Consider the following 6,034-nt stretch of genomic DNA (forward strand, 5'->3'; position numbering starts at 1 on the left):
GGTTGTCTGGGAGACCTGCAAAGCTTACCTAAGGCTGGGTCCACACTACGTTTTGTCCCATACGGGAGCGCATACGGCAGGGGGGAGCTAAAACCTCGCGCTCCCGTACGTGACCATATGCGCTCCCGTATGCCATTCACTTCAATGAGCCGACCGGAGTGAAACATTCGGTCCGGTCGGCTCATTTTTGCGCCGTATGCGCTTTTACAACCGGACCTAAAACCGTGGTTGACCACGGTTTTAGGTCCGGTTGTAAAAGCGCATACGGCGCAAAAATGAGCCGACCGGACCGAACGTTTCACTCCGGTCGGCTCATTGAAGTGAATGACATACGGGAGCGCATACGGTCACATACGGGAGCGCGAGGTTTTAGCTCCCCCCTGCCGTATGCGCTCCCGTATGGGACAAAACGTAGTGTGGACCCAGCCTAAGACGGGAAATAATAAGAGCAATAAAGTGGAAAAAAAAGAGTTTAAATCAAAAGAGGAGGGCTTAATAAGTAATCTTAGGGATACAGAGAAGGAATATACACAAAATTCATCAGAAGAGAGTAAGGAAAAATTAAATAAGCTACAAAATTTAATGAATATACGTTGGAAAAGAGTAAAAATAAATAGATTTTTCAAGGCCAGCAAAGATTTGTACAGACAGGGAAGCCTAACAAGTATTTGATGGCAATTCTCTCAAATCAACACACTAAGCAAAGGATTTCTGGGATAAGGAATAAAGAAGGATATTGATGTATAGAAAAAAAGGAAATATTAAGGGAATTTAGAGAATATTATGAGTTATTATATAGATCTGAATATAATAAGGAAACACAAAATTATTTGGGCCAAATGGAACTCCCTAGACTCCCCGAAATGGAAAAACAAACCTTAGATGCTCCATTAACTAGAATAGAATTGAATAAAGAGCTAGATCAGATAAGGGGTAATACAACACGTGGAAGCGATGGACTACCCTTTGAGGTATATAGAAGGTTTGGCGGAATTTTGATCCCGGCATTACATAGAGTGATTGAGACCAGCATGGTGACCGGGAAATGACCAGACTCTATGCGGGAAGCGGTTATAATATTGATCCTGAAAGAGGGAAAAGAGGATATGGAGTCGTATAGACCCATATCGTTAATAAATACGGATATCAAAATTTTTGCCAAAGCATTAGCCATTAGATTACAAAGTAATATCACAGAGTTAATTCAGGAAGATCAGTGCGGGTTTATACCGGGAAGAATGGCCCGACACAATATAGAATATAGATATGGGAAAATTACAGGGCGGGGAATCCCACTCCATCCTTTCTTTAGATGCCACTAAGGCTTTTGACAGGGTGGAGTGGGAGTTCTTGTGGGCAGTATTAGAAAAATGCGGCTTTGGGAAAACATATATAGACATGATCCGACTGTTATACTCGGAACCTAAAGCAAGAGTGTCGATCAATGGGAAATTATCGGAGCAATTCTCGCTCTCAAGAGGCACCAGACAGTGATGCCCTCTCTCCCCCTTGCTGTTTGCTATGAGCATGGGACCTTTGGCTGTTAAGATCATAGAGGAGAAGGAGATTGGCGGGTTTGGTGCAAGGGGGAGAGAGGACAAAATATCCTTATATGCAGACGATATCCTGCTTTTTTTTTTGAAAAACAGTCGGATCTGACCGGAGTGATGGAGATTATCAAGGAAAATGGGAGTTTCTCAGGGTTAGAAATAAACTGGTCCAAATCAGTACTCCTTCCATTGGGTGACAATAATATATTCATAGAAAACGAAATAAAAATATTAAGACAAGCACTTTAAATACTTAGGTATACAAATCTCAGGTAAATTAGAAGATCATTATAAATTAAACCTAGGGGGAAAAAAATTGTATAAAATATTGTATTTTTTTTGTAATATGTGGTGGTAATAAAAGAGAAAAAAAAATAAAAAATAGCACAAGCAGGAATACAGAGTAATTAGTAATGAGCACTGATTAAGGGCCAGCCCCCTTTCCCCCTATAAGTAGTACCCAAAAACACACCAGCACTCTTATTTTTTTCTCTTCTTGAAGACAGAAGAGGCCGAGAGACAAGTAAGCCTCTAAATCATGGGTTCCTGTGATTCCTGGGGCATATTTACAGGCGGATGTAAACTGGGAGGTTTCCTGGTCCCTCAACCTTCCCGCTACCCCTAAAAGTACCTGAAGCCAAGGGGTAGGAACTGCCATTCAGTACTTCTTCTCCGGTTAAGTGGTAAGTCCTGATGTTCCGGGGGGCATGCGGGGGTGAGCAGCTCCTTATCAGCATGTTTGCGATTGACAGCGCAGGGGGAGGAAGCGGCACAGGATGCACTAATCGGTTTTGCGCATGATGCGCTGATCGGATGTGCACATGCGCAAATTACGAATTTCCAGCAGGGGATTTAAAAAAGTGCTGGGAATCCTAATCTGAACCCTACACTATGCCGTCACAGCAGATCTGCTGAGAGGTTCAGGTTTTTGGCTCTTCCCTTCTCCATACTGTTTGCATAGTGCAGGTCTTGATGGTTGGCATCCTGCTCTCTAGAAGATGTTTCTGGGGACCCTGCAGCCAATCAATGGACTTCATTAAGAGAACAGAGGTAGTAGGGAGGACCAGGGCAGCATTGCTGGAGCGTCTAAAGATGCAAGTACAGTGCATTTTGTTATTTTAAAACCTGAGCTAGCTGTCTTTTTTTCCTAGGACTGTACTTTAACCCCTTAATGGCCACGGATGTAAATGTATGTCCTGGTGCGGCGGTACTTAGAGCACCAGGACGTACATTTACGTCCTGTGTATGACCGCGAGCATTAGATCGGTGCTCGCGTCATACACGGTAGGAATCCGATCATCTGTAATGGCGGACGGACGTCCCCTCACCTGCCTCCGTCCGTCTCCCGGTTTCTCCTGCTCTGGCCTGAGATCGAGCAGACCAGAGCAGAAGATCGCTGATCAGTGCTATGCCCTATGCATAGCACTGAACAGTATTAGCAATCAAATGATTGCTATAGATAATCCCCTATGGGGACATAAAAAGTGTAAAAAAAAAAAAAAATGAAAAATCCCCTCCCCCAATAAATATGAAAATTGTCAGTTTACCATTTTACCCCCCAAAAAGCGTAATTAAAAAAAAAAATAAACATTTGGTATTGCCGTGTGCGTAAATGTTAACACCTTGGGGACGGAGGACGTATGCATACGCCCTCGCGTCCCGTCACTTAAGGACGGAGGGCGTATCCATACGCCCTCCGTATTTCCGATCACCGCCGCTTGCCGGGCGGTGATCAGAACCGGGATGACTGCTGATATCTATCAGCAGGCACCCCCTGGCAATGCCTAGGGAGGTCCCGAGACCCCCCCCCCCCCCCATGTCGGCAATCGCCGCAAATCGCAGGTCAATTCAGACCTGCGATTTGCGGCGATCCGGGCCAATTGGGTCACTGGTGACCCGATCGCCCGGAAGATAAGAATGATCGGAGCTGTCAGACACAGCTCCGACCATCCTAAAGAATAGGAGTGAGGTGGCAGTATTGCCACCTCCTCCTATCCCCTGCCATTGGTCCTGCCTCCTATCCCCTGCCCCCCCCCCCCAATGTGAACGTACAGGGTACACTCACATGGGCGGAGGTTTACAGTAAGTATCCGGCTGCAAGTTTGAGCTGCGGCAAATTTTCTGCCGCAGCTCAAACTGCCAGCGAGAAACTACTGTGAACCCCCGCCCTTGCGACTGTACCCTAAAAACACTACCACAAAATAAAATAAAAGTAAAAAACACTACATATACACATACCCCTACACAGCCCCACTCCCCTCCCCAATAAAAATGAAAAATGTCTGGTACGCCACTGTTTCCAAAACGGAGCCTCCAGCTGTTGAAAACAACTACTCCCAGTATTGCCAGCCACTGACTGTCCAAGCATGCTGGGAGTTTTACAACAGCTGGAGGCACCCTGTTCGGAATCACTGGCGTAGAATACCCCTATGTCCACCCCTATAAAGGTCCCAAATTTAGGCCTCGAATGGGCATGGCGCTCTCACTTTGGAGCCCTGTCGTATTTCAAGGCAACAGTTTAGGGTCACATATGGGGTATCGCCGTACTCGGGAGAAATTGGGCTTCAAATTTTGGGGGGTATTTTCTGCTATTACCCTTTTTAAAAATGTTAAATTTTTGGGAAACCAAGCATTTTAGGTAACTTTTTTTTTTTTACATATACAAAAGTCGTGAATCACCGGTGGGGTATTAAGGTTCACTTTACCCCTTGTTATGTTCCCCGAGGGGTCTAGTTTCCAAAATGGTATGCCATGTGTTTTTTTTTGCTTTTCTGGCTTCCTAAAGGTGACATGCCCCCCAAAAACCATTTGTCGCTCCTTCCCTTCTGAGCCCTCTACTGCGCCCGCCGAACACTTTACATGGACATATGAGGCATGTCCTTACTCGAGAGAAATTGGGTTTCAAATACAAGTAAAAATGTTCTCCTTTTTACCCCTTGCAAAAATTCAGAAATTGGGTCTACAAGAACATGCGAGTGTAAAAAATGAAGATTTTGAATTTTCTCCCTCACTTTGCTGCTATTCCTGTGAAACCTCTAAAGGGTTAAAACACTTACTGAATGTCATTTTGAATACTTTGGGGGGTGCAGTTTTTATAATGGGGTCTTTTATGGGGTATTTCTAACATGAAGACCCTTCAAATCCACTTAAAAAAAAACACAATCTCTGAATCAGAATGATAACTAAAAGCATTCCAGAGTTATTAATGTTTAAAGTGACGGTGGTCAGATGTTCAAAAAATGCTCTGGTCCTTAAGGTGAAAAAGGGCTCAGTCCTTAAGGGTTTAAAGTGGGATAAAAGTATCTAGCCATGGGTATCATTTTAATCGTATTGACCCACAGAATAAAGAACACATTTTTAGCGTACAGTATGAAAACGAAACCCTCAAATGTGCAAAATTGTGGTTTTCATTAAAATTTACTCCCTAAAAAATCTTTTTTTTGGGGGGGGTTTACCATACATTTAATGGTAAAATGAGGTTTTATTACAAAGTACAATTGGTCACGCAAAAAACAAGCCCTTACATGGGTCTGTAGAAATATAAAAGTTATGGATTTTAGAAGGCGAGGAAAAAACGAAAACGCTAAAAGAAAATTGGCCTGGTCCTTAAGGTTAAAATGGGCAGATACAATAACTTGATATATTGTAAAGCATGCAAAAACAATGTTTTGCAATTGTTTTCCTCAGAAAATTTTCAGTATTTCATACTGAAAAAGCCAGTCAAAAAACTGGCTACTAAGGGTCCCTCTGCCTCGTGGGACACATCGGTCATGCAATGTCCAGTGGTCATTGACATGTCATGCACACCATGAATGAGTGACAGGGCTGCAGGCAGGTCCAGCGCAGAGTCAGAGCAGAGTGAGGGGAGGGGTCATTACAGTGAGGAGAAGAGAGGGAAACGCCCCATGCCTCTGCATGGACAGAAACCTCACTGAGCAAATAATGGCAAGTTAATAAAAGGTAATTCTGAGAGAAATATAGGTCATAAACACATTAAAATGACATGTACATGATCAGGATGAGGTACTGAGCAACATACCTTTTTTTGCGTGAAATCTGACAGGTACGCTTTAAAAGGTGTTATCCAGCTTTATAAAATCCTTAGACAATCCTTAGGAAAGGCCATCAATTTTAGACCATTGGGGTCTCTGCCTCTTGGCACCCCCACTGATCACCTAAAGGAGCTTCTGCACTGTTTACTAGCACTCATACCTACATTGCCATACTTTTTAGTAGCTGTAGTGCAAGGTACTTCAGCTGGGAAACAATGAAGAGGCTGCAGCACTCACAAGTGCACTGATCACCAGGGGTGCCAGAAGTCAACCCCCTTTGGAGGAAAGACCACTAATCTTATAAGGCTGGATAACCTCTTTAAATGTCACCAAGTGTTTAAGACAGTCAATCTGTAGATACTCCACTATACTAGACAACAAAGAGAAGGCATTAACTCCTGAGATAAATCCCCTGCATGAAATCAAAATGAA

This window comes from Hyla sarda, chromosome 8, assembly GCF_029499605.1.
Source record: "Hyla sarda isolate aHylSar1 chromosome 8, aHylSar1.hap1, whole genome shotgun sequence".
Lineage (NCBI taxonomy): Eukaryota > Metazoa > Chordata > Amphibia > Anura > Hylidae > Hyla > Hyla sarda.